Consider the following 17004-nt stretch of genomic DNA (forward strand, 5'->3'; position numbering starts at 1 on the left):
AATCTTACAACGCCAGATTTCGGCGTTGTAGAAATGAATGAACTTTGAGAAATTCGTGAAATGAGAAATGAAAACTTCCGTCAAAGTCGCAGATCGTGTTGTTTTGATTTTTGAGGAGGGAGTGATTGGAAAAAATAATGGCTGACTTCTAGTGGAAATTTTTATTTGAAAAGATTTTGTTTTGTTTCTTGTTTCTTATTGATGAGTCTCTTCTTTTGTGTATATGTGGCTTTTCTTTATGGTTCTCTGCATGCAAAATTCTTTGGCTCATTTTGATTGTTTTTTGTTTTGACTTGAGAGGCAAGAGAAGATGGAAATCTTGTAACATCAGTTATCAGAAACTTGTTGACTTGTTATCTTTCCTATTCATAACTCATTCAATTTTAGGAATGGAGTATTCAGATTGCAAACACTATGGACTGTGAGTTTTTTTTTCATTTCAGCTTTCTTTTTCCTAGGTTTGCAGGTGATAATCAAAGGGATAACCCAGGTACAGTAGCTAACAATTATTTACTGACATTCAAACACATAAGACGTTTTAATTTTCCAGGACTCACAAGTCAAAGGTTCTTTATCAAAAATATATGGTTGTTGGACTACCAGAGACTACTACACGACACTGACACAATGTCGTGTGTATTGGAAGTGCTACAAACTTTTGTGAATATCTACCTGGTTATCCCTTTGTTTTGAGTTTAATACGTACTGTATCTATCCCTATGATAAAATTACACAGTTTGAGTAGAAATAAAGTTATGGTAAAGCGGCACTGACAAATTTCTCCAAAAAATATTTTCTTTCAAATTATGAAATATTAAAAGTCTTCTTACATCTAAAAATGATTAAATTTTTTCGCCATGCTTATGTTTTACTCAATTCTAGTATTTTTTCCAAAACTTATATATACTTACGTAGGGCATACTGGAGAAGTGGGACGTGGGACGGTGGGACGCTCAGGTGGGACGCTCGAGTGGGACGCTCAGGTGGGACGCTCAAGTGGGACGGTAGTGGGACGCTAAGGTGGGACGGTAGTGGGACGCTAAGGTGGGACGGTAGTGGGACGCTAAGGTGGGACGGTAGTGGGACGCTAAAGTGGGACGGTAGTGGGACGCTAAGGTGGGACGGTAGTGGGACGCTAAGGTGGGACGGTAGTGGGACGCTAAGGTGGGACGGTAGTGGGACGCTCAAGTGGGACGGTAGTGGGACGCTCAAGTGGGACGGTAGTGGGACGCTCAAGTGGGACGGTAGTGGGACGCTAAGGTGGGACGGTAGTGGGACGCTAAAGTGGGACGGTAGTGGGACGCTAAGGTGGGACGGTAGTGGGACGCTAAGGTGGGACGGTAGTGGGACGGTAGTGGGACGCTCTTTTATATGTATTTTGTCTTTTTCTTTTTATAATACAGTGAAGAGGGACAGGTCAAGTACTTATAAACAATACACAGATCGATCGAAATGTTTTTGACTTTTTTCATAGTGAATGGATTATAAAATAATAACATAATCAATTTGATCGAAGCTACAAAGACCTAGCCCATGAGGTCCAAGGTCAGTTCACCCGTATATGCAGTAGTGTTTTTTATAAGGATTTTTGAATTGCGTAAGATCGTATCGGCTCGATAGTACATTGCTAGCGTGCCGGACTCAGAATCATTGACAAGAGACTTTGGTAGTTCGAGCCCAGGGTCAAATTTTCAGTTTTGAAAAAAAATTCTAAGTCGCAAGGCGTTCTAATCATTTAGCTACATTTCACTCTTGGTGTTTTCAAGTTAGTCTTTAATTATTGGAAATATGAATTAAAAAGGAAAATACTTTCATTTGTCTTTTTTTCTACGCTCAATGTCAATTTTCAGGATAGGACTCGAGGTTTGTTTACATCAGAGGAAACCCCGTTCTATTTAATTGTTAAAAAAATTCCATGACACAGCATTCGAAAAAGTAGAATAATTGGGCTTTCCACAAGTATATTACTTTTTGATAAATATAACGAGATTGCTCACGGAAATATCTAACCCGGGCCTGTCAATCATTTGTTCCGTTCTTTCCCAGGAAAATCAATTTTCACGTATTCTCCAAGGAAAATCACAGCACTTTATTGATTTTCTTTTGAAAGAAAAGGTATTTCCCTTGCAAAAAATACAAAATAACTGAAATTCCTTGAGCAATCATTAGTTGAATTTTTCTTTTTGAAAAAGAAGATTATTATTCCCTTAAGAAACCACAGAAAATCAATTTCCTATGCGAAAATTCATAGCCTGTCTTATTTAATTGGAAATACAGATTTTATTTATTTTTCTCTTGGAAAACTGCTCAGAATGATGATTTCACAAACTGGGGGGAGGAGTCTTCAAAAGTCATGCATCCGACATCATCTAGTCCAACAGCTAAAAGTCCGATAAGGCAATCGAAGGTTGCTCCAGTTTTTCCGAACCGATTTTGTCCGGCAAAAAGTGTCAAAAGAATATTTGTTTCAGAAAAACGTTATTAGCCTGTCTGACTAGCCAACCAATTTTTAACACTTCAAGTAGGCGGAGGACCGTGTCCGTCTAGTACAGACTTTTAAACTAAATTTAGGGAAAAAATCTCTCAAAGGGTCCCAAATCATCAAAATTTTGTCTCTCAAAGGGGCGATTTTCGATTTTTGCCTCGGACATACCTGTCACCTCGCAAACCTAGTACCCCCCCCCCCGGAGCATCCGTACCCCTTTTTGCCGATATCCCCCCCATGTATATCTCGAGGAAAGTGTATTGGAACTTTGTATGATTCAAAGACAGATTTTGGATGAAAATTGTATCAAAAGTATCAAAAGATTAAAGGACAACAACAAGATCTGCTATTTAAAAAGATAAATTTCTCGTCCTCCGTGTTTGAAAAATCAATATTTTTGATTAGGTCTGAAATATTTTTGATCAGGTCTGAAATATTTTTGATCCCTGTGGATAGATTAGTTTAGAAAAGAAAAAAAAATACGTGTGGGGGAATCGAACCCTGGACCACCTGACCTTGAATCAATTGCTCTACCGACTGAGCTAGCTAGTCATGTTTCTATAGTGAGAGCAAATGCTTTTTATAGTGAGAGCAAATGCTTTTATATTGCCATAAAAAGTAATAAAAAGTGACGTAATGTAATTGCGTAAAACATTTTCATTCGCGCATACAAACAATAGGCAGGATTTTCATTGTTATTTTGTCGATACTGGCGTAATCATTTGAGAGTATTCCGATCAGAATAACAACTAATACTGAAAGTATTCATTTACTCATATTGAGTTCTTTTTTACTCGTACATAATTATCAGAGAAGCAAAAATACAAAAGCCTTACGAGAGAGCGTCCCACTACCGTCCCACCTTAGCGTCCCACTACAGTCCCACCTGAGCGTCCCACTACCGTCCCACCTTAGCGTCCCACTACCGTCCCACCTTAGCGTCCCACTACCGTCCCACCTTAGCGTCCCACTACCGTCCCACTTTAGCGTCCCACTACCGTCCCACCTTAGCGTCCCACTACCGTCCCACCTTAGCGTCCCACTACCGTCCCACTACCGTCCCACCTTAGCGTCCCACTACCGTCCCACCTTAGCGTCCCACTACCGTCCCTCTTTAGCGTCCCACTACCGTCCCACCTTAGCGTCCCACTACCGTCCCACCTTAGCGTCCCACTACCGTCCCACCTTAGCGTCCCACTACCGTCCCACCTTAGCGTCCCACTACCGTCCCACCTTAGCGTCCCACTACCGTCCCACCTGAGCGTCCCACCTGAGCGTCCCACCGTCCCACGTCCCACTTCTCCAGTATGCCCTTACGTAGAGGGAAATTTAGCAGAATTTATGGAGAAAATTAAGAATTCTCAGTTTGGCAACAAAGATTTCTCAAACGTACTGTACACATAGTACCTACTATAACTTTAAACATTTACATATTTTTAAATTGCCATATTAGTGTGGCAAGAAAACTCATTTTTTTCATTCAGCCATAAATCTTCAAGTGTGAAGTTAATTTTATAGTACACATACTTACAATTTACAGAAAAATGGGTGATAAGTATATGTCACATGTTCAACAACCCATTTTTTCCACAGCTTACTTGTTCAACAAATTCTTGTCAAATTGAATGTCGAACAAGTGGGTTGTGGAACAAATGGGTGCCAAAATGATCGACAACCCAGTTGATTGACAATCCACTTGTTCGACAATCTATATAGTTGTTCAACAGACCAGTTGTTTGAGAGAAAAGTGTCGAACAAGTGGTCGTCGAACAACCATGCAGTCGAGCAAATGGGTGTCGAACTAATAACTGTCAAACAACCGGTCTAACAAATGTACCGTCGGACAAGTATACTGTCGAACAAGTGGGATTTCCCCAAAATTATAGTTGTACGTAGATGAAAATTTGTCAGAATTTATATTACGGTGAAAATTCAGAATTCTCAGTTTGACAACAAAAAATTTCTCAAATAGGTAACTTTAATTTAATTAATTATATTAAATTGTAAAATTAGTGTGGCAAGAAAACTCCCAAAAAAATTTAGCCATAAATCTTAAAGTGTAAGGTTAATTTTTCAGCATTTTTGGTGTGACAAGAAAATTCTTCAGCACATAGCCACAGTCTATAGAAAAAGGTCAGAATTTACAATAATTCTCTTCTCATGACAAAAAAATACTGCATTTTTCTAAAATCATGAATACGTGTACCCAAAAACTTTTCTGTCACCATATAAACTCTGGATTTTCTATCAGAGCAATCTTATCACAGCACTAAATTCTGCAAATTTCAATTTTTCACAAATTAAATTTGTACATGACAGATGTTACATTTTTCATTCGACAGACTGAAATACTTAATTATAATAATACACTTATAATAATAATTATGCACCAATGTGTCTTTGTTTTGAGGTTGGAGTTTTAGTTATTCAACATATGACATCTTAACTATTAAAAGTAAGTACTTTTCTGTAAGTTTTCCATTTAATTTTCTATGTGTATGTGTAATTTTCCTGTGCTTGGCTGGTACGTTACATGCTGACAGTCAGGACAGGTTGTTTTTTGTAGTAGTGAGTCTGTTGAAGAGGGTCAGACTGTCAGACAGCAGCCTGGCAGTAATGACATTGAGAGTGATGAGAGGGATAATCTTTGGAGTTTCTTTAAACTAACCAGGAAACGCTGTTTATTCTCACGATAACCTAAAAATAGTTTTCAAACCATACCAAAAAAATTTTTGGTACGGCTTGAAAACCTGTGTTAGGTTATCGTGAGATAAAAGTGTCAGAATTATTGATTATTATGATATGTTATTATTCTTAAAATAGTGTCAAAATTTTTTCAAAAAGGTTATTTTGTTGGGTACTTTTGAGCAGAGTTCCTGCCTGGTTAGTGTTACTGTTGTATTCATAGAAAAGAGTGTTGGAGGGGTTCACTTAGCCACAATGAGACTAGAGTAATCAAGTTCCTTAACAAGTAGTCTGTAAGTACTAAAATAAAAAGCAAAAAGTATTTAGGTGGAACCAAATTAGACTGTTAGAAAAAATATTTCTTACCTTGAATGAAAGAGGCTAGCAAAAAGCCCCAAAAGCACGTAACATATACCACCAACCTGCATAAGGAAAACTGAATAATCCTTGTACACTTTTGATGATTGTAGAAAACTGAAGCTAAATTGCAAATACTTACCTTTCTAAGAATGTATGAATAAAGATGTAAAAGTTTCAAAACTTGAAAGGTGGCTCCTCCACCACCCAAAATTCAAAACAAAGTGGTCTGTCGGCTTTTCTCCCTCCAAAATTTAGGAAAGCACTCCTCCGTTCTCACAACCTCCAAAATGAAGCCGTGGCAGAATGTTCTAGTCTGTATATCAGCAGCCTCTCACCAACTTTTGCTCGCTCTCCTACGCAGCTCCTATTCTAGCAAACGCCCGCCGCCTTTATGTTCCCGCCCTCTGACATGATTAATTTACAGACTAGTTTGCTAGTCTACGCCACTGCCTTCAATTGTGTTTTGTCGCTATCACGAGGCTGGAGTGACAAAGATAAGATCGCATAATTTAAAGATGCGAAATTTTGTCGTGGTGTAATAGGATATGATGCAAATGCGTTGTATCTTTATTGTTCTGGATCAGAGATGCCTTGTGGTAAAGACGCATTGATAGTTAACAGAAGGCCTTATGAAGAAAAACGGATCAAGAAGTTTTGCCGCAGTGTGATGAAAGGCAAATTATTTGGCTTTGCGCAGGTTGATATTGAAGTGCCTGAATATTTGTATGAAAAGTTTGAAGAGACGGCTCCATTATTTGTTGTTAAAGAGATACCTGAGGAGCTCATTCCAGATCACATGAAGAAGTATAAGGTGGATACTGGGCGCAAGACTATAAAAGGAACAAAAAAGCTGTGTGGAGTGGTGAAAGCGGAAAAGATTTTACTTTATACTCCGTTGATAAAGTGGTATTTAGCGCATGGTTTGAAAATAACTGGAGTTCATCAGTTGATTGAATATGAAATAGGCAAGCCTTTTGAGTGGTTTCCAGAAGAGGTAGCAAACGCTAGACGAGAAGCAGACTTAGATAAAACGAAGAAGATATTAGGTGATACAGCAAAGTTAAAGGGGAACTCGTTTTATGGAAAGATGATTGAGGATAGAGCTAAATATGCGAATACTGTGTTTACTACTTGTGATGATCAAGTTGAAAAATCTTTAAGATCTGCATATTTTGCCGACCTCGATGAATTTGGAGATTGCGAATGCTTGAGTTTCATTACGATTTTTTAGACAAGTATTTTGATCGGAGAGATTACGAGTTGATGTATATGGATACGGATTCAGAATATGTGGCTTGGAGTGATTTGGATATTGATAACTTGGTAAAGCCATCCTTAAAGGAAGAATATCTAAGTGAAAAATCTAAATGGCTTGCAGCAGATAAGTTCTCAGAAAGAACACCGGGCGTATTTAAACCAGAGTTTTCAGGTAGTAGAATGGTTGCTTTGACTGCAAAGTGTTATTTAGCACAAGATATGGAAAAGTCGAAAGAGTGTTGTGAAGCGTCAGATAAGCCTGAGAAGTGTAAATGTACAAAATTTAGCTGTAAAGGAGTATCTAAAAAGCACAACGATATGAGCTTTCAGCGATATAAAGACTGTCTTAATCACGTAGGAATTGATAAAGCACAAAGTACAGGCTTTAGAATACGCGATCATGGAGTTGTGATGTATGAGCAAAATAAGCTAGGTTTGTCAGCCTATTATGATAAGAGATATGTTTTTGAAGATGGAATTCATACCCGACCGTTAATGTAGTAGTATAAAAAGTAGTATAGTAGTATATTAAAAACAAAATGTTAAAAGGAGTTCAAGAAGACGGAATCACAACGCTTGCTCGATGTTATATGAAAGCATAAAAAAAAAAGAGAGAGAAAAATAAACACTAAAAAAAAGCAAATGAGTTAAACATTTTTTACAAACAGATTAGGTTTGTAAAAAAGCATGTTCAAATATTTAGCAAACCATAGCAACGAAAAAACAACAATGTTTACTGAACCATAGCAACGGTTGATTGAATAGAGAGAGAGAGAAAAAAAAAATTGTAGGAAGATGGAAAAACCCATGTGACATTTTTACAAACCACAAGCGAAAAACAAAGCAAAACTGTTTTGATGTCATATCTGAGCGAATATAGAGTAATTTGGTGGTAAAAATCAGATTCTAGAGTGGTGTATGGCTCTCTTCATCTCGATAAAAATCCACCCCTGGGACGCTGAGTAGACTGACCTACACTCACGAAATGACTGCGCCCCAGGTAGTAATCAGCGAACCAAACGGCCTCTGAAAGTTGTCACAAAAAGTGGCTTCGTTAATGCGTAGTAAGTTCAAGATTACAAAAAGCTGTCGAGTCAGTTCAAAACTCAAAAAATGAGTGGAAAAAGTGTCGGAAAGTTGAATATGGTACTATCGACAACGCTTGGGTAATTGTGTAAGAGTTCACATCAAAAACTCAAAAACAGACGGAGATTGTGTAAGAGTTCACATCAAAACTCAACTGTCGGAGATTGTGTAGAGTTCACATCAAAACTCAACAAAAAAGACTGGGCCCGGTCGAAAAAAAAGATAGAAATGACAAAGAAAGTCTGAGGTTCAGGGGTAGAGCTCAGAGCCAGTGGAGACGCGAGTCTGAGAAGCCGGGGTGGAGTGCCGGTTGAACCGAGGAAACATGAAAAGTTGCACGTAAAAACCTACGGGTTCTCTGAAATCAGAGTTTTTTGTTTTTAAATAAAAATGATATTAGAATTATGCTTAATTTTTCCCTTATATTTAGTGATATTTGTAATTTTTTATCGATTTCGCAATATAATAAAGATCATGAGTGATATTGATGAAATTTTCTGTGTTGAAAATGATAATTCTGAAGGGGTCCCAGTTTCTAATAATAAGCGAGATTTTTTAATTCAACTTATAAATAAAGGCAAAGCTAATAAACTTACTGGAAAGACACCGTGGACTATAGCAAGAATTCGAAAAGCTTCGGACTCGATAATAGAAAACTTATACAATAAGTATCATCAAAATGAAACAAAATATAAGGCTGAGAAAACAGGAAAAGCCGTCTCTGCTCACGCTATAAATTTGTATTCGAAGAGTGTTTCTAGATTTTTAAAGACAAACAATGTAGATCAGCTTCGCAAAGATATTGATGAGGATCCGATTATAAAGGAAAGTATGGCGGATTTAGGGGCTTTGCTTTTTGGGGTGTTTGGTGCATATTTAACGCCTATTTTAATTGCAGCGCATACAGCGAATCATGTTGAGGGTTTTGCAAAAACTGAAAAAGTGATGTTAGTTGAGGATAAAATTGAGAATAAACAAGACGATGACTGATAATGAAATTTACACGTGTGATCATTGCGGAGATAGATTTTTTGGATTTACGATTAATCCACATGACAAGTGGGAATTTCAAGGTATTACAGAACTTGAAGGTGTGGATATGATTTGCAGAGGCTGCATATATGAAATATTATATAAATATTACCGCGAAAAAGTATGGGATATAAAAGACTGTATTGACAGAACGAATGCGTGGATATGATTTGCAGAGGGTGCATATATGAAATATTACCGCGAAAAAGTATGGGCTATCGAAAACTGTTTTGAGAACTGGTAATTTTTTTTTGTGTATAAAAAATATACACAAAAAATCTCCTATAACAAGAGCCGCAAAGATGCGGATAAATATTTCCTTTACAAATGTTAAAATAATAATTAATGTCCTCAAAAGATTTCAAAGTGCTTTAAATCTCAGATAACATCAAGCAACACAAGTCCCTAAGAATTTCAAAATTCCATTTATGTTATTGTCAGTATTTACAGGATTATTCATAAGATGACTGTAGGTTCAAAGCTACGGATCACGGAATATATCCAAGCTGAACCCGACTGAGAACAACAATGCAGTAATCAAATTGGCTGGAACTTTAATTTTCGTTAGGTGGACTTTAAATGGATTTTAGTATTATACTAGCGGTCACCCGGCGTCCCACCGCCAAGTAGAGTGTTGTTGAACACATCAAAAGACCTGATTATATAATTATTATTTTAAGCGCTGATTTCCAGAAATATTATACAGCCAAAAAGGGCAAATATTTAAAATGAAAGAATGACAAAAATGAGAATATTTCACAGTAAAAAGAAAACCAAAGAAAATTTTATATATTTTCAGAATGAGATGAAATATTTTGCATTATACTTTCATATATAAAATATTGTAAAAAATGTAAAAATTTAAAGTAACTTTTGGAGTTTTTTGAAATAATGTACATGCTGAAAAGTAAAAATCTTTCAAAACAGGGAAACAATTTCATATTTTCCGACAGAATGCAAAAAAAAAAAAAAATCTTATTTTTATATACTGGGAAACATTACATAGTCTGAAAGAATGTCGATAGGAAAAAATTCCCCTAACAGAAGCCATTTTATGATTTCCAAAAGCATGCTGCAAGAGCAAAAAAATGTCACATACTTGGAAACAATCAAAATTTTCAAAAAAATGTCAGAAAATAAAATAAATTGTCTAAATAAATTGTAAATTGAGTTTTCTTCATTTTTTTAAATGCATGTGGAAGAAAATGTCAAGTTCATGACAAAAGTTTTCCACGTTTTGAATGCACGTGTAAGAAAATCTCCAAATTTATCACAAAAGTTTCCACGTTTTAAATGTACATACTGTCAACTGCTTTAACTTGGGACGATTGGTCGAAACATGGGACCGTTTGATATCTGGTCTGTATTTTCACTAACTTGTTAAATCTCTTTGACAACAAATTTGTTTTGATAACTCCACCAAGTTTATCAATCATACTTCCTTTCATAACATGTCACGATAACTTTCACTGATAGCGACGATTGGAGAATTAGAGAACGCCCGCTGCCTAACCGCCTATCGCCCGATGGGATTAACAAATAACGCGTGTGTAACTTGCCGCTCGTGTGACATCAAACGCTCCATTGTTTTGCCATTTTTTTAATACTCCGTTCATTAACTCAAATCAAATGACTTTGGAGGTTCAGTGAAATGGTGGCCAAATTGCCGTCCCATGTTTTGTCAGATAGTCCCAAGTTGGAGCAGTTGACGGTAAGAAAATCTCCAAATTCACGACAAAAGTTTCCACGTTTGAAACACACGTTGCAAAAGATCTCTAAATTCACAACTAAAGTTTTCCACGTTTTAAAATGCACGCGGGGAAGAAAATCTCCAAGTTCGTGAAAAATTTTAATTGTACAAGTGATTTTATTTCAAATTTATTACATTCATATTCAATGCAATAAACCTTTTAAGAAGTATAACATAACATCATTCTTCATATTGGGGCTGTGGTGTTCCGATTTCGGTTATCAGCTTTAAAATTTGAAATTTATAACCGCAACGAGTTTTCAAACCCCAGCAGTTAATTCATTGTTGTAGATAAAAAAACCAAGGGAAATTTAATCATTAACCAGTCAATTTTGCTCCATGTTTAAATTTTTAGTTAAAATCAGTTCATCATACATCAACCATTCCCATTGTTGCATTGTCGGCTTGCATTCGTTTGGTGCAAACTTTTTTCATATTGCAAGTATGTAATTTTTCAGGTAGAACATGGTCAGATTAATTCACAGTCACTTGCCTTCGTACGATTTATGTAAATATACAAACAAAATTGAAGTTAGTTTGTTGTGAAAGTTGATAAAATGTCCTGTTTTTCCAAGACCAACAAGAGATTGTCATCTCTCATTCCAGCTCATTCCAAACCAACAGAATGTAACCTGAGATCAGATTGTGAATGTTTTCTGCACACCACGCTGAAGCTCTAAAGGGATGTGTGAAAACAAACAATCTGACGAATATGCAATCTCGAAATCGTAAGGACCGCGTTCATCTAAAAGGACTAGGAACGACAACAAAGTTGCGTGATTGTGTTTATGAATAGGGCGCCGTATCAGTTTTTAACTTTACAGCGCACAACAAGATTCTTGTTGTAGAATTTTTCGCGGGAGGACTATTTTCCTCAGATGTATAATTTTCAAGCGCCTTCAGAGGTTTACCGTGCGCGTCAGAAAATTATGAACAGCTGTTATCAGGTTAACAGAATGTAAACGAAACATCAAATCCAGAAAGTAATATTAAGAAAAGTTCACTATCGACCATTCCTTGTGACAATCGTACAAAAATCATAATCCAATTCAACTCATCAAAGCATATAAACCAAAGCAAAGAAAAGTAGCGAAAGAGCAAAAGTTGTTGTCTATTTTCTGCCATCTTTGTTTTGACAGTTCGAAATAAAGCAGTATGGTCTGATCAACAATACGCTTCTGAAACGGCCGACGTTGCCCGATCGACAAGGAGAATAGAGCGCCGTACGGATATTTACCACAGACGTTTCTCGAAGAAATGACGTCTTCCGCCTCGAAAAAAGAACAACCTACTGTTTTTACCGCCGGAGCTTGATTTAAAAGGAGACTCATGTACAAACTCACGAAATTGACCAAAACCGAGCGTTAGACTTGGAGAAGAAGAAGAAGGAGAAGAAATTTTACCGTTTTAACAAATATTTCCTATATAGATAGGAAATATTTAATAAATGAATACTGATGAGAAACTAAGCGAGATCTACTATCAGACAGAAAATCTATGGATAGGTAGAAAAGCTGAAAAAATGTTAAAAAAAGAGTCTGGACTTTCCTTAAAAATTGTGAGACTTTGGCTGGCAATGCAAGCTCTTTGGCAAATTCATTTACCCAGGCCCAAAAAGATAAAGTATGCCCATTTTTACGTAACGAAACCAAACAAAATTCACCAGGCTGACTTGTTATATTTACCTCATGACAAGGTATATCAAAATACGTATAAATACGCTTTAAATGTCATTGACATCGCTTCGGGATATGCAGCGAGTAGACCTTTACGCACGAAAAAGGCGAAGGAAGTTGCGGAAATGTTTAAAGACATTTACAGAAAGGGACTTTTGAAATATCCAGAAGAACTCCATGTCGACTCAGGAACTGAGTTTAAGGGTGAAGTTTTAAAACTGATGAAAGAAAACAACGTTCCTGTGAAAAGTGTGGTTACAAAATATCATCATAGTTTTACCGCTTTTGTAGAAAATTTTAATAAGCTATTAGCTATGATGCTATTTAAGCCTCAAGACGCGCAAGAGTTGCGCAGTGGAGAAGATTCGAAAATTTGAGTGAAAAATCAACAAAAATGTGTGACAAAATTGAACAATAGGAAGCTTAATCGCACTAAAATGACACCTAGCAAAGCTATTAAGTTAGAGGATGTAGAGTTGAAAATAAAGCCGTATGAACCGGAAGATGTTGCTCCTGTTGATGGTTTATATCGACATTTGCTTGAGCCTGGAGAGGAAAATAGTGATACCAAAAGGCGTGCAACTGATAATAACTGGTCAAGAAAGACGTTTAGGTTAGATCGAGTTATAGAAAATCCTGGTCAGCGGGTTTTGTATTATCTTGCAGACGGGCCTGAAAGAGCTTTTGTACGAGAGGAATCGATGTTAATACCTGAAGGTACCGAGTTGCCTCCAGAAAGCGTGAAAAAATGGTAAAATGCTTAAATGCTTATTTTTTAAAAAAGCAAGGATAAGTATCTCTGAAAAATTCTTTTTTAAATTTTGAAAAAATAATTTAAATTTTTTTCAAAAAAGTTTTTTGACCCATTTTCATACGCAAGAGATGGGTCAAAAGATAAGAAAAAGAATGGAAAACTGTATATCAAAAGAAAATCGTATGGCTGATTACATTTTATCTCAACAGAAAGTTTCTGGATGGAGGCCTTTACCGCTAAAACCTGTGTTAAGGTGTTGCATTAAGCAAAATTCTAGTCAAGGTTTTTGTGACGTATGCACAGAAAACTTTTGCTATCGAGAAGGACCATATTACGATGGTTTTCGCTATCGCTCAGACGATGAATTATTAGAAAGAATGAAGACAGGTGAAAAGCCGTTTGCGTCAATTCCACGCAAAACAGTAGATAGAAAATTGGAAGAAAAAATTCAAAGTTTTGGTTTACATATTGTACGTAAATTTCGAAATCAGTGGGGAATGTTAATGTATAATGTAATGAAAAATATTGATCTGAGGTTATCTGATGTTGCCGACTTAGAGTCTATATCAGAGTTACTTGAATTTGATATTTATGACACGAAGATTTGCAACATTCCTGAAGAACCTTGTAAAGTGTTCAAAGGCTTAATGTTTGGATATCCGTTTTACACGCTGACGATTGATGATTATTTGAGTTGTGCTTAAATGCTTATTTAAAAAAAAAGCAGGGATAAGTATCTCTGAAAAATTGGTTTTTAAATTTTGAAAAAAATATTTTGAATTTTTTTCAAAAGAATTAAATGTCCAACTCTATGTTAATACACATGCTTATAAAAAGTATGACTAATGGAAAGTGTTCACCTACAGATTCGCATTACTACTGACGATGAAATGAATTTGCAAGAGCTGTGTAATCGCGCGGTTGTTTGGGGATATGCTCAAGAAAGTTGTTTAGAAGGATTTATGCCTGATCCTGTAAACTTTTACATATATTTAGAAACGTATTTAAAGCCTCAAAACATAAGAGATTTAATACGTCGTAAAATTGGAAATGGTAACAAAAATTATTCGATGAAAAAAGTAAAAGGTTTATCGCTGGAATATCTATCTGATTTGGTTAAAACACAACACATTTTTGAATCTTCCAACATATCTAAAGCTATACTAGAAAAGGCAAAACTTTATGATAAAAATGCTGTAAAGCAATGTAAATTGGAAGGACTCGCAAAGCTTAAGTCATTGTTACCGGAAAAGCCTACTGATTTGCAAATTCGTGAGTGTATATTGAAATATTATCATGAACATGATAAACCGTTTCATCGTGAAAATATGAAAGCAGAGTATGACCATTTAAGGTTTCATTACAAGCTGGCTCCTAAAAGTGTTTTTCTTTCAATATTTGATTAGTTTTTTTTGAAAAAATTTAAAATATTTTTTCAAAATTTAAAAAAGAATTTTTTAAAGATACTTATACATGCTTATTTAAAATATAAGCAATAGGTTATAGTGATGGAAGAAGTGGAAGGAGAGCCATCCAGCGACTCCACAAAAATATCAAACACAGTATGAGGAAAGTTTGGCTCGAAGTGCCTTTAGCTCGTCGTACCGGACACCGGTACTTAAAAATGAACAAGTTTTGTTAAAAAGAAGCGGGCCTTTATCAAAGCAATGACCATACTTCAAAATGTGAGTTAGACTCTAAAAATAGAAGTAAAAATGGAACAAATTTTTCGAAATTTTTTTAGTCAAATTTCCGAACATCCTGAATTAAACATAGAGACTTTTCTTTTATATGGGGATGCTCCATGGGATTTACATAAACTTTCGCATCATCCAAATTTTAAGTTAGAATGGATGCGTAAAATTTTTGACTTTAATCACGATAAAGATTACTATCCAAGTCAGTGGGATTTTGACGTTATTTCACAACATCCTGATTTAAATGATGACTTTTTGCTTGACAAGTTTTACGATATATATGCGGAAGAAATAAATTTCAAGTTGTTATCGCAACATCCTAACTTTAAGGCAGCATGGATGAATTCATATATTGGTGCGAATTGGGATCTTGACTTTATCATACAGCGAAGTGACTTTTCATCAGATGATTTGTTAAAAGTTTTTCTTAAACCAAATCAGAAATGGAACTACCATTTCATTGCAAAAAAATATGGGACAGAGTGGTTGACCATATTTGTTAAAGTACAAAAAAAGCTGTTAGATTCTCTTATCAAATTTACCGATAAAGTTGCATTTTCATCGGAGTATAAGAAAAGTGTAAAAAAGTGGTTTGATCCTACATTTCATCGTATTATTGATTTTAGAGGTGGCTGGAATGATTATGATGATGAAGATGACTTTTGTCTTGACGGATATTTTGAAAATCACATAACATTTGCTGTAGATACTTTTCAAAAACAGATGAGACATTATCAGCTTAAGAAAGATTTGCTTCCTATAGCTTGGCATCCAGATCGCGCTGTAGATTGGTGTTTTGACGAAGATGAAAAGAAAGACTTGCACATTTTGTGGGGGGAGTGAGAAGTTCAAGTGAGTTAAATAATTCACTTGACTGAAAAAGCTTTGCAAGTTAGACTTAGAAAATGTAAATAAAGATGTCTATTTCGCTTTTTAACGCAGTACCACCTGGAGCTATTGAGATTCAAAATGACGAGGACGATAAACCTTGGTTTAAGAGAGCTCACGTAGGTTCATATCTTGGAATTAAGCGCATAATAACATCATTAGATAATCTTGATAAACGTGAACAGCGCGCTAGATCTGAGTTTAAAATGCAGTCCGTACTACGGACTGCATATCCAAGAGTACAAGATACGGATGTTTTCTTATCTGTTTATGGTGTTATGCATGTAATCGTAAACAGCAAAAAACCTAAAGGAAAGGCCCTTCGCGAATGGATTTTCAGAGATATAATTCCTCGAGGATTTAAAAAATTAATAGAAGAAAAAGACGGCCAACTCGCCCTTCTCAACGACGACTTAACTAATGTAGAACAAAACGTCGTAGCTTTGGAGCAAGATAATCTCGAGCTCCAAGCCCTTGTTGTTCGACGATCTGTGCCTCATCTCGATAATGAAACAAACAACAACGGTATCGTAGTCATCCAAAAAAATAACGGCGACTCTTATCCGTACATAGCTATATGTGGACAGCAAGGCTATGTTGCTCAAAAAATTCAAAACAAACTGACGGATTATCCTAACGGCCAGATAATTGTGTTAGCCGAAACTCCAAATGCGATCGTCTACTACAACTGGTTGAGAGAGCGTGGTTGTATCGTTGCAAATCCTGCTAGAGTTAGACATTTCAAGTTAGGTGATAATTATACACATCAAAGATTGATAGAGTTGCAAGACGCTTGACGATAAAACAAAGGGAAGAATTCTTCCCGTTAGATTTTTGTATGATTTATTAAGATCATACAAAAAGATTTACTATATTTTTAATGCGGATATTTGTCGTACGAAACAGATGGATTTTGTAATACTCCACATTTTACACAAAAAGTTTGATCTCCATTTACTGCAAGGTCTGAGTGCTGACAATAATAACATACCAATTTTCGTGTTGCACTAGCTAAGAGTCCTTCGTTATAGGTTTGCTCGTCAATTTTTCGCTGAATAAATTGTTCTTTTAAACACGCGTCACATTTGTTTTCCTCAATAAATTTAGCCTCTTTTTCTAGTTCAATTAGTTTTTTTCTGAGATCGTTCGGTTTCATTTTTCTGATTATCGCGATTTTAGCCGCTTTGGCTTTGTGATTTTGGTATCCAATAAATCCCAGACACATTTTTATGAGCTCTGGTTTATTAACATTCAGATTCATTTATTTATGGTTGATATTCAAAGCAATGACCATACTTCAAAATGTGAGTTAGACTCTAAAATAGAAATAAAAT

The sequence above is a fragment of the Clytia hemisphaerica genome, unplaced genomic scaffold (genome assembly GCF_902728285.1).
Source record: "Clytia hemisphaerica strain Z4C2 unplaced genomic scaffold, Clytia hemisphaerica genome assembly, whole genome shotgun sequence".
In the NCBI taxonomy this organism is placed as follows: Eukaryota; Metazoa; Cnidaria; class Hydrozoa; order Leptothecata; family Clytiidae; genus Clytia; species Clytia hemisphaerica.